This window comes from Eulemur rufifrons, chromosome 8 (assembly GCF_041146395.1).
Source record: "Eulemur rufifrons isolate Redbay chromosome 8, OSU_ERuf_1, whole genome shotgun sequence".
NCBI classification, from domain to species: domain Eukaryota; kingdom Metazoa; phylum Chordata; class Mammalia; order Primates; family Lemuridae; genus Eulemur; species Eulemur rufifrons.
Window position 1 is genome coordinate 34172117 of NC_090990.1, and position 21380 is coordinate 34193496.

Below are 21380 nucleotides of genomic sequence, written 5' to 3' on the forward strand. Positions count from 1 at the left end.
TTTAATAGGGATTGCATTGAATCTGTAGATCACTTTGGGTAGTATAGACATTTTAACAATGTTGATTCTTCCGATCCACAAGCATGGTATGATTTTCCACCTGTTTACATGCTCTGCGATTTCCTTCCTCAGTGTTTCATAGTTCTCCCTTTAGAGGTCCTTTACCTCCTTAGTTAAATATATTCCTAGATATTTTATTTTCTTTGTTGCTATTGTGAAGGGTATTGTGTCTTTGATTTTGTTCTCAGTTTGACTGTTATTGGCATATGTGAATGCCTCTGATTTGTGTGTATTGATTTTGTATCCTGAGACTTTACTGAATTCACTTACCAATTCCAAGAGTCTCTTGGTTGAATCCTTGGGGTTTTTAGATATAATATCATATCATCAGCAAAGAGTGAGAGTTTGATCTCTTCTGTCCCCATTTGGACACCCTTGATTCTGCTCTCTTGCCTAATTGCTCTTGCAAGGACTTCCAGCACTAAGTTGAATAGCAGTGGGGACAATGGGCAACCTTGTCTGGTTCTAGTTCTAAGTGGGAATGCTTTCAATTTTTCCCCATTCAGTAATATGTTGGCTGTGCATTTTTAAATATGGCTTGTATCATTTTTAGGTAGGGTAACTTTTGCTAGTGCTGAAGACATTAGGTGTGTGACTCATAAATGCTCCCAGGGAACTCAGAAGCCAGGAATAGCAATGGGAATTATCTAGGAAAAATCTTTGGAAGCCTTCCCTGTCTAGCAGTGTGAATCTCTGTGACGTCCATGAGAGATTCGCAGGTTTTCAGAATGTGATATCAGCAGAGCTAGCTTGTACTGTAAGCAGCAGAGAGACGGCCAGATGAAAGAAGGCTCCTGGACTCGCAAAATTCTACAGGAAAGAAACAAGCTGAAAAAACTACTAAGCTTGCAAATATGTGCCATCCTTTGAGAGAAAGGAAGAATAACCCTGAAGGTAAAAGCTCAGTCCCAGAGGATCCTAAGGATGGAGTCTCAAGCCACGAAGGATTACTCCCAGTTTTTGAAACCTAATGCAATTTACCGCACGGAACGTTGAAATTTCTACAGATCAGAGACTCCTTTTATTCCTTTCCACTTTCTCCCTTTTGGAATAAGAATTTCTATAACTGTTATACCATGCCTGTCCTACAGTTTATTTAGGGAATAAATAACTTGTGGGGGTTTTGTTCTCTCTCTCTCACAACTCCAGAGATTTTAAGGATTTTATCCAAGGATGGCTTATACCCAGAGTCTCACCTGTACCTTAGATGGTTTAGGTGATAAGATTGGGATTTTTGAGCTGAGGAGATTTTGGACTTGAGTTGACGCTATAAAGAATTAAGGCTTTGGGGATGTTGAGAAGGGGTGAATATATTTTGCACGTGGGATGGACATGAATCTTTGGGAAACAAAGGGCAGACTATGGTAGGCTAAGGACCCCCGAAGATATCAGATTCTACTTAGAACCTGTATATGCTACCTTTTAGAAAAAAATGATCTTCAAAGATGTGATTACATTAAGGAATTTGAGATTGAGAGATTATCCTGGCTTATCAAAGTGAGCCCTAAATGAAATCATTTGTATCCTCATAAGAGGGAGGCAGAAGAAGATTTGACACACTTGTGGGAGAATGCCACGTGAAGGCAGAGGAGGGAGATATTTGAGACTCTGGCCTCCAGAACCAAGAGAGTAAATTTCTATTTTTTTTAAACCACCACGTTTCTGGTAATTTTTTTTTTTTTTTGAGATCTGAATTTTATTTACATCCATTTCTATTCAATATATATCACGCCCTCAGGACATGTAATAACTTACTTAAAGGCTATGCCCATTTTCTTCGGGCTATGGGTAGAAGACTCTCCCCAGAATAGCAGTAAGTTTGTTGATCTGAATGATTGAAGCCGTCAAGATAGGGAATAAGTGCTGCAGGAATTTTTTTCTTGGTTTGAAAAATTTAATCTGTTTAGCAGGAATTCTGTAACTTTACATACCCTTGAAATACTATTCACATAAAAATAAATTGTTTATCTTCTAGGCAGACACAAACTCAATTAGTTCTTCAAATACTCCAGCCATGGCAGTATTTTATTTGGGAAATAATATGAGACAGAATTGTTCAACTCATAACTTCTCTTGCCATTAACACTTACACTTTACCTGCCAAAAATAGTAAGTTAAATTTAATGTAGAATGCATTGTAGGAGAAAGCAGTGATACCAAGAGGTCAAAAAAATTGCATTTAGAATATATTTTACTTAAGTAGTTTTAAAATGGATATTAGCCTATAATTATGAGCAATAGTGATTTTATGTCTCCTATCTTGTCTGGCAATATATTCTGTATACTAAGTGACTGTAGATTCTATATGGTAGAAGTTGCTAATTTTCATTTTTCTGCCAACAAGAAAAGTGTACTTTTATTTATGGGAAAAGGATTGAAATACTCCTAGAGATAATTTTTTAATCTAAAGCTTGATTTTCTCCCAATAGCAATTCTAAAGAGGTTTTTTTTTTCTTTTAATAAGATGCCTAATATTCACCACTATTTTTTCCAGAAAAAAGTAAATGCTGTGCTCTATATTATGGTAATATTTTGGTGATACTGTCTCTTATTTTTGATATCTTTAATATTTTTTGTATCACGAGACATCATTATCATCTTTTCTGATTGTCATCTAAAGGTGAGCTAATCATTTTTATTTGCCTTGAAAAATATTTTACTGGCCGGATATTTAATCTTGTTAGTTTTGTTATACACTTGTTTTAATCTAGTTTAATTTAATTCAAAAGAATCCTATCAGTATGGTGTAAAGATTTTATGGTCTAAACAAGTCAAGACCTCTATAAGCTATTTGGCCATTCAAGTTGGAGGCATTCATTTTAACTTTATTCTGTATTTAAACTATGTAGTCATAAGCAATTTATCAGAACAAAGAATAAAGATGAAAGCATTTAAATGGACTACAAATGATTATGAATTGTAAACTAGGGAGGCCTCTTGTGTTTGACCTTAAAGATCAGAGAAAAAGGTGAAGGCAGTTTGACGTAACCACTACCACCCGGATTATAGGTTATATCATTCTTCCTTTAATTCTCCCAGAATTGCTCTTAGAGCTAGGTGTATCATTAGCACATTGTCATTAATGATATAAACAAGAACATATATGTAATCAGAGGTGGGAAGTCTTTGGAGGTTCCTAAAACTTGTTTGAAAAAGAAGATTGGGAAAGAAACAAGACTAAACCAACATGTTACTCAGCTTTGAAGGTAAAACCAGGAATGGTTTCCATTTTGCATCTTAATAGACAAATATAAAGCTTATAAGGAGATGAGACAGTATTACTGGTTCTACAGGGAATTGGGAACTAGCTATAGACTGCTGATAGGTGTGTAAATTTCCCTATTTATCACTAGAGTGACTAAGTGCTGTAGAAAGCTGTCCTGGTATTCAGGTGCTACTATATTAGGAAAACAACCAGGCCAATCTCCATTCAACATCATCTCTTACTTTGTTTGAATACGATTGATTGATTGATTGAGAGGATCTTGCTTTGTCACCCTGGCTGGAGTGCAGTTGCATCATCATAGCTCACTATAATCTCAAACTCCTGGGCTCAAGCAATCCTCCTGCCTCAGCCTCCCAAGTAGCTGGGACTATAGGCATGTGCCACCATGCCTGGCTAATTGAATACTAATCATTTGTATTAATTTTCTTAAGTATTACTTAGCAGATCACACCAGCACAATGGTACCTCCAGCTGGTCTTATTGTACAAAAGTTATAAATAGCATGTACAACCTTCCCTTGTCCCCTTCCCCATAAGCATTACACATGTTACAATCAGACAGTAACATTTCCCTATATATAGTGCACAGATACATTAAAAACATTTAAGAATTATATAAAATCATACATTACATGAAGTAGAACCATGAAGATTATCCTAAATATAAGTACAGAGAAAATGCATGCAGAGTGAGCCCCATAAAGTACATAACCTGTGGGATATATAATTTTGTTTTAAGTTTATATTTCCTGCAGGATTAGCACACATCTTTTCCTACCCAGGGGCAAAATATATTTTCCAAAAATTTGGAGACTGCCCACTGCATTAAGTTTAAATTAGAGTATGCAAACAAACTTACAACCCATTCCATTTTTTTTAATATATCAAAAATATTTCCAAACTGGAGACCATCCTCCTAAGAATGGCAAGAATGGAAAAACAAACACCACATGTACTCACTATTATTTTGAAACTAAATGATCAACGCTCATGTGTGCGTATGGTAGTAAAATTCATCGGAAATCAAGCAGGTGGTGGCGGGGAGAGGAGAGATGGGTAAATTCACACCTAACGGGTACAATACACACTATCTGGGTGACAGACACACTTAAAAGTTTGACTTAAACTGTACAAAAATAATTCGTGTAATCAAACCATTTGTACCCCTGTAATATTCTGAAATTAAAAAAAAAGTTTCCAAGGCAACATTATTAAAATGATTATACCACAGTCTCTAATATAACATCAAGCTCTAATTGGAAGATACAGAAAGGGCAGAAAGGTTTCATCTAGTCAGTGGTTTAGGTGCTCTTCTTTTCTTCACCCAGTAAATTCACGGTGGCTTTCTTGGATTCTTCTTTTTTCTTTCTTTCCTTTTTTTTTTTTTTTTTTTTTTCTGAGACAGGGTCTCACTCTTTTGCCCAGGCTAGAGTGCCATGGCGTCAGCCTAGCTCACAGCAACCTCAAACTCCTGGGCTCAAGCAATCCTTCTGCCTCAGCCTCCCGAGTAGCTGGGACTACAGGCATGCACCACTATGCCTGGCTAATTTTTTTCTATATATATATTTTTTAGCTGTCCATATAATTCCTTCCAATTTTAGTAGAGACGAGGTCTCGCTCTTGCTCAGGCTGTCTTGGCTTCTTTAGTGATGGCATCTGAAGCCTCTTTGGCTTTGTCTTTCAGGTCCTTAACCACACCGTCCACCTGGGACTCATGCTTCAGGAAGAAAGGACAGATGATGCACTTGTAGAGCAGTTCTGTCCCGTTAGAAAGGCTCGGGGCCGTGCACCACAGCAGGAAGCCACACTTCAGCATGTAGTAGAAAGGGAACCACGACAGGAAGAGATCAGAGAAGAATTCAGTAATGCTGAACACACTATATAGTACCCAGTAGGTCAGCCACTGGGTATCATCTTCTTTGTTGGGGCACTCTATGGCTTTAATAGAGATGTAGGCTGGGTAGCCAAATCCTATCAGATTGCAGAGGAGAGAGGCTCCATAACCGAACACCAGGTACAAGGCCACCAGTCCGATGACACCAAGCGCGATGAAGCTCTGGTTCATGTCAGTTTTGGCCTCGACCTTGGCCAAGACGTCAGTCATGCAGTTCTTCTCATGCAGGAACCCGTCAAATCTCTCCCTCATGGCCTCAGACACGGCGGGGACTGTTGCGCTGCCGCCTGGGGATGCTCCTACTCCTGGTAATTTGTTAAAATAGAATTAGGAAAGTAAAATAAGTGGGATAATAAACACTTCTGTGAATACCTCATAGAATTATTCATCTATTCACTCATTTATTTACCAAAAAACCCAAATATTTTTGAGCTCACAGTTTAGTAGCTAATGGCAGAAAAATAAATCAGTACACTAAAACATTATCAAGGGCATGGTGGCTCACGGCTGTAATCCTAGCACTCTGGGGGCCAAGGCAGGAGGATCGCTTGAGGTCAGGAGTTTGAGACCAGCCTGAGCAAGAGAGAGACCCAGTCTCTACAAAAAATAGAAAAAATTAGCCGGGCATGGTGGCATGCATCTGTAGTCCCAGTTACTTGGGAGGCTGAGGCTGGAGGGTCGCTTGAGCCCAGGAATCTGAGATTGCTGTGAGCTAGACTGACGCCAAAGCACTGTAGCCCAGACAACAACAACAAAAAACAAACAAACAAATGAAAAACCAAGACATTATAGAGGATGCACTGAAGGAATAAACACTGGGCTCAATCCACCCAGGGAAACATTAAGAGACCTTTCAGGATGGATAGGAGCTTGCCAGTCGGCAAATGCCAGAAAAAAAAGAAATAGCACTGGCAAATCCATGAAGATTGTATATGAAAGAGCAGGAAATGGAACAAGTTCATATTCAACTTAACACTCCTGTCACTTTTTCCATGATTATCTCCCTAAAGGTTATACCAAAGAGCACCAGTTCAGACAGTGAAACAAAATATATTTCATGAAACATTCCTTGGAGTCAGCTCTCCAAGGGGCCCTACTTCCTCCTGCCCTGTCACCCATCTACACTCTCACTCCCAACACCCTCCTCCTTTGACTTACCTCATGACAAGTGATTCATTACAAAACCCATGGGGCTAAAGTTCTTTTCTTTCTGCCTTGAATCCTGGGTTCCTATCCAAACCAAAGTGGAGGGTCATGTAAGTTCTCACACCCCATTCCACTCAACTTTCCCCTAGTTCTGTGGTTACTTTCCATCCCTGTATCTGCCACATCCCACCAGGGACTTTGGAACCCTGACCCTTTCCCTACTTGGCTCAGCACCTGCTCTTCACCAACACTGTGAGGGGCAGTAGTGGAAAGAACTTTGAAGTCACAGAGCTTGGCTTTGATTCCAGTTTTGACTCTTTCTTTCCCTGAGTGCTCAGTTTCTTCTTTATACTTGTGGACTCATAATGTGGTCATTGAGTGAGCACGTAACTGTGTTCTAGGCACTGAACAAAGAACTTTACATGCATGCTCTCACAAAAACCCTTCAAAACAGTTATTTCGTTTCCAATCTCATCTCATACTGTAGAGGGGAAATCTAAGGCACAAAGAGGGTAGCTGCTTGTGCGAGGTCACTCAGCTGGTAAGAGGTGCAGCCAGGATTCTATCCCAGACAGGCAGGCTCAGAGACTTCACTGTTAGCCATTCATGTAAAGGAGACGATTGGGCTGAGCCTCCAGTCCAAATGGCAGCCCCTAAACTTTCCAGGGGACGTTTCATGTTTGTTATGCTTTATCCAGTGATTCCAAATAGCAGGAAGATGGGTCAGATTATCAACTCCACATATTGGCATTCATACAAACCTCCCTGTCCAGAGCAGCTCCTTGAGAAAGTGGATGTAAAACCATGTGGCTGGGTGTAGTGTAGTCACTGAAAATGATGTATATGAGAATTTTAATGCTATGCGTGAAGGATCTAACAGTGATGAAAGCAGAACTGTGTATAGAGTGTAAGCTTAGTTCTTAGAAGGTTGTGTTCATCATTGTCAAGATTTATTAACAAGTAAATATCTTTCCCATTAATTTGACATTGAGGTACCTCAACTAAAGACTCCAGGAAGGTTGTAACTAGGTGGTCTGTGCCCTTATGCCTCCCACAGTGTGAAACAGAGGACTGTGCCTACTGCTGGTGCTCAGTCAATACCTGCTGATTTGATAAATGAGTGAGAGAATGAGAAAACTTTGGAGTGGTTAGATCATCATTGTAAACAGACTAAGATCGGTGTTGGATGCCACATTTTAAAAAGGAAATGGATATTTTTGTTGCTGGATGCTTCTTGGTTCAGTGTCTAGGCCAAACAACGGCAGAGGAGGGGCAGTCGATCCCCGTGGCGGCAGCTTGCATCAGTTACTCCTGTGGGTAGGTCACCCCAGGTACTCGTTTTCTAGGTTCAGATGAAGTTGTCTGATATTGGTGCAATTTTGTATATCTTATTTACTTTTCCTTCTCTACAAAGATTGCATTTCCCAAGCGCAAGCCTTTAAAACTTAAATATTTGCTTGCCTTTCTAGTCTGACGTCCCGCACAGAACTCTCATATTTGTTTTCAGCTGGGAATGTTCTGTATCATGACTTCCTGGAATGGGAGGCAGAGGTGAGTCTGAGAAGTGAGGTTTTCTTACCTCAGTACCTTGCACAATACCAGCGTGCAGTAAAGTCTCAGAAAATGTCTCCTCTGTATCTGCCTAGTGCTTAATCTTTGCAAAGCACAATCAGAGCATGCCTCAACTTACCAGGTGTTATTAACTTTATTTAATAGACAGGAGAACTAAGGCCCAGAGATGTTAACAGACTTTCCCAAAGTCACAAAGCAAGGAAGTGTCAGTGTCAGGACCATCGTCTCAAGTTTCTAACTCCACTTTGACTAATACCTGACTATCATTTATTTAGTATAATACTTGCTATGTGCTGGGCATGGAGCCAAGTACTTTTTCATATCATCTTCCTTCATTCTTAAAATACCCTGTTATAGAGCACACGTCACCTTCCAGATGATCTCTTCAACCTCATGTCAGGCAACTGTCCTACCACAGGGCAGCTCCTGGAAGACACCGTGATTTTTCCCACTCCAGAGACATTGTGCTTGCTGTTCCTTCCTCTCAGATTGCTTTTCCCTTACTCCCCACACAGCCAGATCCTTATCATCCTTTGAGTTTCACTTTAAATCTTGTCCCCAACAAGAAGCCTTCCCAGATCACCCTATCTAAGCATGTCATCCCTGTTAGTGTCTTTTGTAGCACTGTCTTTATTTCCCTCTCAGCACCTACTACCATCTGTGATTATTACACTTAATTGTCTACTTGTCCATTGTCTGTGTTCCCCATAGAAAGGACAGGACCATAGTCTATATGTGTGACATGTTTCATTCTCCATTATACTATCACTTACCCCTCCACAACCATAGAAGTGTGATTCTAGTTTTAAGCTCATGATATGTAGATGAGACTTTGCACCCGAATTGATGATGTAATAGGTTGACGCTTTTGGAATGTTAGGATGGGACAAACACATTTTGCATGGGGGATGGACATCCTTTGAGGGCCAGTGGGAAGACAATAGTAGGCTGAATAATGACCTCAACAAAGTAAAATATCAAGTTCTTATCTTTAGGACCTGTAAATGCTATATTATTTGGGAAAAGAGTCTTTGCAGATGGGATGAAGTTAAGGATCAAGGTGAGGAGATTATCCTGGATTATCAAGGTAGGCCCTAAATGTAGAGGGAGATTTAACACAGAGAGAAGGCCACACAAAGATGGAACAGAGAAGGATTTGAAGATGCTGGCCCTGAAGGTTGGACTGGTGCAGCTATAAGCTAAGTAATGCTCTGCAGCCACCAGATCTGGGAGAGGCAGGGAATGGACTCTCCCCGAGAGCCTCTGGAGGGAGCGTGGCCTTGCTGACACTTTGGTGTCGGCCCAGCATACTGATTTTGGACTTCTGGCCTCCAGATCTATGAGATAATAAATTTCTGGGTGTTTTTTCTTTTTTCTTTTCTTTTCTTTTTTTCAGAGATGGGGTCTTTCTATGTTGCCCAGTCTGGTCTCAACATCCTGGGCTCAAGTGATTCTCCCACCTCAGCCTGCCCAAGTAGCTGAGATTACAATCAGAAGCCACTGTACCTGACTCAAGTCATTTTAAATCATCGCATCTGTGGTAATTAGTTACAGCAGCCATGGGAACTTGGTAGTAGAGGTGAGAAATGCTATAACAAATACCTAACAAGGTAGAAGCGGCTTTGGAATTGAATAATAAGTAAAGGTTGGGAGAATTTTGTAGTGCAGGGTAGAAAAAGCCCAGATGGCCTTAAACATATTAATATAATACTATTGGTAGAAATACGGACATTAAAATGCTTCTGATGAGGGCTCAGAAGGAAGCGAGGAGCATGGGTGGAAAAGCTCATATTGGTTTGGAGAACACTTCTATTACCATAACAGAGTGTTAGTAGAAATTTGAACATTAAAGGTGCTTCTGAGGAGAGCTCAGAAAGAAATGAGAAACGTGTTATTGGAAACGGAGGAAAAACAAACTTCGTTATGTAGTGGCAGGAAACTTAATTGAATGATATCCTACAGCTGTGTGGGAAGCAGGGCTTGTAAGCAATGACCTTAGAGATCTAGCTGAGATTTCTAAGCAGAGTGTAGAAGCTGTTGCCTGGCTGCTTCTGCTGTTTATAGTAAGATGTGAGACTAGATAATTAAATTGAGGAAAAAAATGTTAAACAAAAATAAAGCAGTTGCTGGTGATCTGGGAAATTGTGAGTCTATCTAGATTGAAAGAAAATGATAGAGTTAAGAGAATCACTGTTAGGAAAACGTGCTATGGTGAGAAGACCAAGCATGAGGTTGGGTAACCTTTGCTAGTGCTGAAGACATTAGGTGTGTGACTCATAAATGCTCCCAGGGAACTCAGAAGCCAGGAATAGCGATGGGAATTATCTAGGAAAAATCTTTGGAAGCCTTCCCTGTCTAGCAGTGTGAATCTCTGTGACGTCCATGAGAGATTCACACAGGTTTTCAGAATGTGATATCAGCAGAGCTAGCTTGTACTATAAGCAGCAGAGAGACGGCCAGATGAAAGAAGGCTCCTGGACTCGCAAAATTCTACAGGAAAGAAACAAGCTGAAAAAACTACTAAGCTTGCAAATATGTGCCATCCTTTGAGAGAAAGGAAGAATAACCCTGAAGGTAAAAGCTCAGTCCCAGAGGATCCTAAGGATGGAGTCTCAAGCCACGAAGGATTACTCACAGTTTTTGAAACCTAATGCAATTTACCGCACGGAACGTTGAAATTTCTACAGATCAGAGACTCCTTTTATTCCCTTCCACTTTCTCCCTTTTGGAATAAGAATTTCTATAACTGTTATACTATGCCTGTCCTACAGTTTATTTAGGGAACAGGTAACTTATGGGTTTTTTTTTTTCTTTCTCTCACAGCTCCAGAGATTTTGAGGGATTTTATCCAAGGATGGCTTATACCCAGAGTCTCACCTGTACCTTAGATGGTTTAGGTGATAAGATTGGGATTTTTGAGCTGAGGAGATTTTGGACTTGAGTTGACGATATAAAGAATTGAGGCTTTGGGGATGTTGAGAAGGGGTGAATATATTTTGCACGAGGGATGGACATGAATCTTTGGGAAACAGAGGGCAGACTATGGTAGGCTAAGGACCCCCGAAGATATCAGGTTCTTCTTAGAACCTGTATATGCTACCTTTTAGGAAAAAAATGATCTTCAAAGATGTGATTATATCAAGGAATTTGAGATTGAGAGATTATCCTGGCTTATCAAAGTGAGCCCTAAATGAAATCATTTGTATCCTCATAAGAGGGAGGCAGAAGAAAATTTGACACACTCGTGGGAGAATGCCACATGAAGGCAGAGGAGGGAGATATTTGAGACTCTGGCCTCCAGAACCAACAGAGTAAATTTCTATTTTTTTAAACCACCACGTTTCTGGTAATTTGTTAAAATTGAACTAGGAAACTAAAATAAGTGGGATAATAAACACTTCTGTGAATACCTCATAGAATTATTCATTTATTCACTCATTTATTTACCAAAAACCCCAAATATTTTTGAGCTCACAATTTAGTAGCTAATGGCAGAAAAATGAATCAGTACTCTAAAACATTATAGAGGGCGCGGTGGCTCATGCCTGTAATCCGAGCACTCTAGGAGGCCAAGGTGGGAGGATCGCTTGAGTTCAGGAGTTCAAGACCAGCCTGAGCAAGAGCGAGACCCCACCTCTACTAAAAATAGAAAAAATTAGCCAGGCGTGGTGGCACATGCCTGTAGGCCCAGCTACGCGGAGGCTGAGGCAGGAGAATCGCTTGAGCCCAGGAGTTTGAGGTTGCTGTGAGCTCGCTGATGCCACAGCACTCGTGTGGGCAAAAGAGTGAAACTCTGTCTCAAAAAAAAAAAAAGAGGAGGGAACAGCAAGGGCAAAGTCATGGAGGCGTGGTGGTTTTAGGGAATGGTGAGAAGTTCAGTGTGGGTGAGGGAAACAGGGAAAAGAGGGGAGGGCAGTGCGAGGCAAGGCTGAGAGTAAGGGTAGGGGTGCCGCTTGCGATGGGCCTTGCACACCATAATGAGGAAGAGTACTTTTTATAGGTGGTACCTAATCAAAACCCACGATGGCTTTGAAGCAAGGCATTTGGCGCATTCCCACAGGCCATTGGGTGGGAGATAGTCTGGTGCTAGAGAGACTAGAGCTAGAAGGTCTGGCCTGTAACCATGGCGGCAGTTGCTTGAAAGGAGAAATCAGATTTGAAATACGTCTCAAAGGTAGAGTCAGCAGTTTATTAGGCAAGACAGGAGGAGGAAGAACCTGTCAACATTTCAAAGAAATCAGCATTAGGAGGAGCCAAAGTGTCAGCTGCCTCCACAGGTACCCAGGAGGCTCATTAAGATGTCCACATGCAGAGCCTAAGTCTCTGAAAATGCCACACTCAGGTAGGAGGCATCCAGACTGGGGAAGGGGGCAGTCAAAGGCTTCCTGAGCCCCCAGAACAAAGGGAATTGACTTAGGTGCTTCCACCCTGACTCTCAAAGCAAGGACCTTTGGAACATGGAGACAGAGTGTCTGTTCTACCTTGGAATGTGGGGGATTTAGATCTATCCTCATTACTAACCCCCATCTTTTTGCACTGGGTCTTGATCCACACTCTGACCACCACTTCTTCATCTGGTCACAGAGACTAGTATTCCTTGCAGATCTTCAGGTGTGTCTCCCTGAATTAAAGAACTTAGCTCCTACTGCAGACATTGCATTTTGTCTGATTGCTCGGCTTGAACCATTCAAGACTGGCTGCTTCCACTCTCTCCTCCCCCACAGCTCCCTTCCTGTGCAGCTTAGGCATGCTCTCCAACCAGTTCTGAGAAATCCTGGCCAAAAAGGGTTGGCATAGATGTGAAATAATACACGTGCCAGTGCCTTTGCAACAGCTGCCGAGAGCCCACGCTGGGACCAGGGACCAGGGACCAGGCTTTCATCTCACTTTTATATTTAGCTTATTTGTCTTTATTTGTGAAATGAGGCTTAAGTTGCCCTACATTTCACAGAGTGGTCAGGAAGACCAAGAGAGGAAATATTTCTGAAAGTGACATATTTAAGTAAGCTCTTATACTTTCCATTTCCTTATATTAAAGCTTGAGTTTTTAAAAAAATTGCAAGAATCTGAGTCAACTTGTCCAAAATGAGTTCCATTGTTTCTAACAAAAAATAATTGAAGTCCTTTATTTAATCCTGCTGCTTTGACACATTTAAACATCTTTTGGGGGCTATATTTTGGCTACGTTTTTTAGTTCTTTAGCACACAGAAGGAAGTGATTACCAGCTATGAGCTTCATTCCAGGGAAAAGGCCATGCCCCCATTTTCTCAATGATAGGCTGTTGAAGCTGGTTCATTCTGAGTTTTTGAGAATGTAAAGATTAAAGTGTTTAAGAAGAGGTTTGAACAGAGGTTAATTCATTCACTTATTAAGCATTCACTAAGTGAGTAATATATGTTTAGCGTGTGCCTCCCCTGATAAGCTTAATGACAGAAGGGACAGTATCTCTAGTTCTTTGCATATTTGCTTATGGATAGAATGTACTTAATATACAAATTATTTGTTTAACGATTGGATGAATGCATGGAAAACCCCCTACTTCACTTCTCTTTATCCCCCTGTCTAGAGTCCTTGTTTCTTTGGTGGTTACAATATCTAAAAACACAGCTCTTGTACAATGCTCAATGTTGTGCATTTGTTACCTCACTTATTAATAATTCTTCCCATAATAAGCTACAGTCGTTACTGTCATTCCCATATTTTACAGTTGGGTTAGCTGAGACTTAGAGAGGTTGCTACTTGCTCAAGTACCATGTGAGTCAAAGGGTTATATTCTATCCACATATCGAAATTCCTACACATTGCAGGAAGTTGGTCAGCACCTTTGATCTACAAGGCAGGATAATTTTTGGAAATGTTCCACTTTTCCCATGTTCTTCTCCTATTTAAAGAGACTGGTTCAGTGCTCTCTTGCCTGGAGGAAGGCTTAATGCAGGGAAGGCAGGACAGAAAGGCAGATTCCTTCTCTCGTTTTGTTTTTCCAATGGTTAAAATCCAGAAGATGTGTTCCCTAAGCAGATTTTTAGGCAAAAAGGTTATAAAGCATCATTTTTGTTATGTAATTGATAGAGTGATTATTTAGTAATTATAATATTTCAAGAACTAAACTACAGATGCCGACATAGTTGCTTTTCTTCTTCCAACCCAATTATTTCAATTGGATGAAAATCTATTATTAAAAATACAAAAGTTGGAGGGCCAGACATAGTGGCTCATGCCTACAATCCTAACACTTTGGGAGGCCAAGTCAAGAGGATGGCTTGAGGCCAGGAGTTTGAGACCAGCCTGAGCAAGAGCGAGACCCCATCTTTACAAAAAAAATAGAAAAATTAACCGAGCGTGGCAGCATGCACCTACCTGCAGTCCCAGCTATTCTGGCGGCTGAGGCAGGAGCATCACTTGAGCCCAGGAGTTTGAGGTTACAGTGAGCTATGATAGTGCCACTGCACTCTAGCCGGGGTGACAGAACGAGAGTCTCAAAAAATAAATAAATAAAAGCCAAGTAAAAATCAAGTGACCCATCAGAACTGTTACCAATACAATTAGTGCTTTGAATAAAATCATTAAAAATAAAATTGAAAAAATTAATTCTTCTGAAAATTTGCTGAAATCATTATCATAAATACAATATATATGCAAGTTTTCCAAAATAGGTTCTTCATTAATTATATTTTGACAATTCTCATCTTTGTGTTTATAGCAGAATGTCTTTCTCCATATTAAAATGAATTAAAAACTATTTAAGCAACACAATGGGATAGCAATGATTAATAGAGCTAGTGCTATTAACCACAGAAGCTCAAACAAAATGAAAGTGGTAACATTTATTTATAATTTTGCTAATGTCAAATTACAAAGAGGAGAATTTTTAGTTTATTAAAATTTTTAAATGTGCTTATAAAGGCAAAGTATTGTCTTTATGCTTCGTCGAATTTTTCTTTACATTTTTAAAATTCCATATTTGTTTATTTAGTTTATTGATTTATCAAAATGGATACCACTTTATTAATAAAGTTATGTAGTAGCTACATAGAGAAAAAATAAGCTCTTTTTGTTTTCCATAGAGAAGTTTGGATTCTGTTGTATAAAAGTGTAGAGACTTCAACATGTTTTTCTAATTTTGATTTAGGTTCCGAATTCATTTTAGCTGGAGTAGGTAATTCTGCTTTAAGCTTCAGGAATTTAAGTAATTTTAGGAAATACGAGTAGTGTTTCTGTGGAAAAATGCTTAGACATAGATTATCTAAATTTGTTAGTATTGAATACTCCAAAATATACATTTCAGGCTGGTTTGCCTCTCTTATCTCTTACCAGAGTAAAAAATGTTAATATTTAGTCAATAAATGAATGCAAGTTAATTTTAGCAAATTTTGGCAAATTTACGAGTCATAATATGTGTTCATAAAATGAGAGGAACTGGTAAAGGAGAGGTCTTAGGATGCATTGAAGGCACCAAATGGTACAGAGGATAGACTTTGGGAGTCATATGTGACCAAGGTCAAGTTAATTTCTCAGGCTTCAACTTGCTCATCTGTAAAGTGGGAATGGAAAGGCCTACTTTGGAGATGGAGATAAGGTATGTCAAATGCCTGGCATATATATTGTTTATATTATTATTATTCCAGATGAGCATCTAGCTTGGCAGTAGCTGTTGTGCCTGTTACACCATTAAGTTACATTACTTATGTGATGCCCACACAAAATTATAATTTTTTGAATTTCACACAAGTTGGACAAATACGAGGAACTGTGCAAGATTGCTTAAGGCATTTGTTTAACTTCCTATTGAGAATAGCAATTTATTTAACTTGATGTTATGCAAATATACTCTTATCAGATAGGGAAATGTGAAGAGGTATACACTGCTTGGTGTTGACTTTGATGTACTCTTCAACTGGATAATTTTGAGTTGCTACATTTATATTAAAATAGGAAAATAGAGACTGGATCTTGACATTATAAAATTGAGTGATATTAATATAATTCGAAAACTATCTATGACCTGGAGATTTTTAATGGGATTTTATGAGATTTGCCTTTTGCGCTATACTCTGTGGTGGTTTGAAGTACTACAAAATGTGAAACTCTGTATCTGCCCCAACCTTTTCTTCTTCCTCCTACATTCAAGGCCAGCGACTGCTCTATGAATCCCAACCTCACTCTTTTAGGAATCGGTTGGGGCAAGGAGAGGTTGTAGGGGAAGAGAGAGAGTTCAAGGGTTTCTTCCACTCTCAAATCCCCCAAATCCTCTTTCAGAAACATCCCAACTTTCCTCTTTCTCATAGCCCAATTCTTCAGACTCTTCAGAGCTCTTCAAACTCTTAACATTTTCTCCACAGCTCCTGATTGCCCTCATATTCACCTCTCAACCTACTTTATTTTGGTTTCTATTTCTATGATTTTAACATCTCTTCCCAAGTTTACAACTGACTTCCATGATACTAAGTCCAATAAACACATTTTAAACTTTTATCTTTGTTTTTTGACTCATCATTCATCTTTCGTTTCATGTTGCAATGTTCTCTCCTCCACTTGGTGCTCCTGGTCTCCTTCATACCTCTCTGCCTGCTTCTTTCCCTCTCTTCTGGAGGCTCACACTTCTCTACTCAGTTTTTAGAATATTGGCATTACTCAAAGTAACAGAGCAACACTAATGGACACATTCAAAAGTTTCCCTGGTTCACCATGTCCTTCAAAGAAACTGGGGAGACCACCACAGCTGTGGCCTACAGGTCACAAGGAGAAAGGAAAAGGACCTTGGAATTCTCAGTCTGGAGAGAAGGGGCTTAGGGTCAGCCCTTTTAATTTTTTGGAATTAATTTTCTTATTCATAAGACAGGACTAGGTCTAAATAACCCAATGGTTCCAACTGTAGAATTTATGCATTGTACTGGTTTGCTTATCCGTCCGTGTCCTCCAAGAGATTGGGAACTGCCCCAGGAAAAGGCCGACCATGGATCCATCTTTATATCCTGGTATTGCCCAGCACTAGCAGAGGGACAGTGAGGCACAGTGAGGGTGGGGACTGACTCTATGCTTCCTTTCTGAAATTTTCCATACTTTTACCTCCAGGCTGTTGCAAGGGGAAATCATGGAACTAGGTCCCTGTGACCTTTTGCATGGAACCTACTATGTAAATTCTACTGGTTCCTAAGTTTCATAGCAGTTTGCCAATGCCCCCCCAGCAATAGCCAGAGCAGCTGTTCCAACTCTCTACTCTGCTTGGGCACTCAATCCTCCCTGCCCCTGCCATGGTGGAAGATGCCTCAGGATCCTCTAACAAAACAGGTTATCTGGCTTCAGAGATCTAATCTGCCCATTCCCTCCTCTCCATTCTTCCTCGTATGCTTCTGTGTTGGTCTTCCACACTGAACCCCTTCAAAACTAACTACTGTGTTAAGGGCAGAATAAAGTAATCACTTCCCAGCCTTGATACCTCCATACAGAGGTCTAGGACTGGCTGTCCATGAAGTTTCTGTGCCCCACCCGTCCGGCTCATCCATTCTACTCAATGCCCCGTTCATCCCCTTCAGCCTCTCTGGCCCCGTTTCTTCTCTCTTACTGCCCCTCTCTCAGCACCTTCCATCCTTGCTCTCCATTAGTGCCAGCTCTCTGAGGAATGAGTGTCAGGCTCCCTGTCTTAAGAATAACCATCATTTTACTTTGTTCTTCCTCTGTTCACCTATCTTCTATTTATTCCCTTAGCAGGCAGACTGCCTGACCTGGGATGTCTCCACTTCTTCATTGCCCACTTGCTTTGTAGATCACTGCTCTATACTTCTCACCCTGCTCTTTCCTAAATCTCCTTGATCACAGTAAGTCTCCCTAGTTCGAGTGAATTAGGTAACTATTCATAAAACATTTTTGTATGCCCAGCCTAAAGATGGGCTCTAAGTGAACCTAAGAAATGAACAAAAAAAGTTTGAACCATCATGGAGTTTTAAAGCCTAATTAGGAAGATAAATTGAATATACAAAGAGATACATAAGGAGGCTACATAGTATTTCTGCTTGTGGAATGAATTACAAATGAAAACATGAATGAATGACGTGTCAAATGAGAGGTATAAACACAATTACTTTAATTATTCATAGAGTAGATACCCGTGGGCTGGGTGGTTAGAGAAGGGATTGAGGAAGAATTAAGTCTTGAGGAACACTTTTGTAAGAGCAGAAGACGTGTAGGGCAGGGGTGAGGATGAGATGGGATTTAAGAGGATAGATTCTTTTTGCTTTTCCTATCTCAGTGAGTAGAAACATGGGGATCATCCTAGACTTCTTCCATACTATACCCACATCCAGTCACCAACTTCCATCAAAAACACACCCCAATATCTCTCCCACCCCTTTTGGCTTCTCTGTTCCACTGCAACCCCAAGTCCAGGCCACTGTTATACCTTATCTGAATATTGCAATAGCATTAGACTGGCCTCCCTAGTTCCAGTCTTACTGCCACCTCCCCTTCACCCAATTTATTCTCATAAATGTTAAACTCTCAGGACCTAGAGTAAGACTGCCTGGATTCAAATACTGACCCTGTTGTCCTTGGGAAAATTGCATAATCTGTCTGCATCTCAGTTTCCACATAATAGGATAATGGTAACACCTACCTCAAATATTTATTATGAATATTAAGCAATTTTATGTGATCACTTTAGAATAGTACTTGGCACTTAGTAAGGGCACAGTAAATATTTAGCTGCCATTATTATCTTCCAAATAGCTGTCGGAGTGATCTTCTATCTAATTACATCATTTTCCATCTTAAACCCTTTCAGTGGATTCCCACAGCTTTATTTATTTATTTATTTATTTTGAGACAGAGTCTCACTTTGTTGCCCAGGCTAGAGTGAGTGCCATGGCGTCAGCTTAGCTCACAGCAACCTCAGACTCCTTGGCTTAAGCGATCCTACTGCCTCAGCCTCCCGAGTAGCTGGGACTACAGGCATGCGCCACTATGCCCAGCTAATTTTTCTATATATATTTTTAGTTGTCCATATAATTTCTTTCTATTTTTAGTAGAGACGGGGTCTCGCTTCTTGCTCAGGCTGGTCTCAAACTCCTGACCTTGAGCGATCCACCCGCCTCAGCCTCCCAGAGTGCTAGGATTACAGGCGTGAGCCACTGCGCCCGGCCGGATTCCCACAGCTTTAAGTCTGAACTTCTTAACTGGGCCTACCAAACTCTCACGGTCTGATTTTTGCCCTACATGTGGTCTCAGCACCCACACTTCTCTCCGAGACCTGAAGGTCCAGCCATGCTGAACAGCTCCCACAGTCCAGTTGGCTCAGGCTGTTTTATGCTCTGTTCACACACTTCTCTGTACTGTAGAATGCCCTTTCCCATCTTGTCTACATCTAGAGGACATTTTCTGACATTTTACGACACAGCCCCACTAGACCCTAAGCCACATGAAGGCAGGGCCATGTCAGTTCTGCTCAAGGGTGCATTCCCAGTGCTCAGGGCAATGGCACTCAGTAAATGAAGGCATGAATGAAAGCATCTGCTATGCTATGAAACTTTCTCTTCATTCTCTCCTCACCTGCATTCCCTCCCCACAACCTGGACAGAGTTCATTACTCTCGCCTTTGTCCGCTATGGGTATCAGCACCACTTTCTATGATAGTTGCCTTAATAGTACTTAGGCGACCCTTGCCTCCCTTCTGCACTACAAGTTCCCAGCAGGTGCCCAGCACAGGACCTGGGACGCAGTGAATGTTTGGCACATGTTTACTGAGCAAATGCAGGAGTAAATCAGAGAGCAGTGAATCTCTGGAATCCCACACTGGTGGGCTGCATTGCTATCTTGGGATCCAACTCCACTACCCTCTAGATTTCTATCCCCATGGTTCCATGTTCCGAAATATTTTATTAATATTCATTTATTATTAAGTAATAATACATTTCCACAATTTAGTAGATTGAAGACATATGTCGCCATACTGAGTTGTTATAATTTTGGTCAAAAGTTAGTTACCTTATACTGCCCTGTTTGTAGACAAATGTATGGTTTTCTTTGGGCTGTGTGTGGTGTTGATTCCGCTTCTCCATACTGCTCACTTCTTGTCTCTGTGTTTGACGTGGAAGTGCCATCAGATGCGCACTGGGAGAGATACGGAACTTTTTCTGTGAGTCTCACGGGGCTTGTTTCCTCCTAGAGGCACCACTATCCACGCTGATCAGGTTTTCTCAGTGTCTCCAACCCACTGTAGTGAAGTCAAGAAAATTCAATTCAGTGGACATTTGAGCAAGAATGTTAAGAGAAGGAAAGAGTCACTGCTCCACTTTTGGAATAGGATTTTTGAGTTGTATTAAGTATTGAAAACCAGTCCTTGGCCAGAATAAATAATTTTTTAAATTCCTTTATCTCCCATTAGCATGCTCTGTTGGAGTAGATCATAGATCTTCACTCTCAATCAGGGCCAGAGAGAACACAGACAGTAACATAAAGACATTGTCTACACATGAAACATAGGTTTTGGGGAAAGCTTTGCCTTTGCAGCCAAGTGCACAAAGGCAAGAAGTGGCAGGGGTCGGGAAGCCAGTGGTCAGGTGAGTATCTGATTTTTCCCCTCTAGGCTAAAATCCTGGGCATGGAAGTTTGGATAGATTGAAGGAAAAGTTGAGAGCACAGGGGATCTTGCCTTGTGTCCTTTTGGGGAAGAACCAGAGTGAAAATGGCAGTGAAGCAGAGAGAAGCACTGAGCCCCTCAGGCTCCTGGCTACAGTGCAAAAACTTCCTCTGTTACCCAAAGAAGGACATGGAATGGTACAGACAGGGGCAGTTGGCCCTGGAGCAGAGGGGTTACCACATGGACTGCCCAAGCCTCAGGGGAAGTCATACCACCAGCAAGAGCTTGAATAGGACTGGGTGAGCTAGAGTCCCCAGGCTCTGACTCTGCCAAGAGAACTCACTAGAAATTCAAAAGCCACATCCTATTATTCCTCAGTCAGCACAAAGGACCCAGGGACAAGATCAAGCTAGGTACCATGAAGCTGAGACCAGCTCAGATCCTGAGGGCAGAGCACAGATCTGAGGTCTTTAGCTCTGTGACCATGTGGTCATATGATGGCCACCATACAACCATCATGATTTGGGGAAGGAGCAGGGCACAGGGGAAGAATCTGAAAAACTAAAATGCCCCGAGTTACCCAGAAGAAACTGTGCAAACCAGAAGGTTCTGAGACACTGTCAAATAATATCTGGCTGAAGTATGGAGGAAGGGGAGGAAGGAGCTAAAACACTTATTGTGTGTGGCTTAATGGAACATGTGAGGGGCCAGGAGGTACATGGTCCAGATGAAGTCACCAGCCCTGGTGTCTGTTTTAGCCACTTACCTGCTGGACAAAATCTGGCTCTAGAGACTGGGGTGGAGGTTAGAGGAGTGGGGTGGGGTGGGGGGCAGTGGCAGGGAGGAGAATAGGGAGTTGTAGCAGAGATTGGATTCACTGTTCAGGGCTGCCAATCCTCTACCTAACATAT

General features: G+C 41.0%; 1 pseudogene; it reads right to left on the minus strand.

The window, feature by feature from the left end:
* Positions 1-4811: 4811 nt before the first annotated feature.
* On the minus strand, positions 4812-6475 carry LOC138389496 (receptor expression-enhancing protein 5 pseudogene; annotated as a pseudogene).
* Between the last annotated feature and the right edge of the window lie 14905 nt (positions 6476-21380).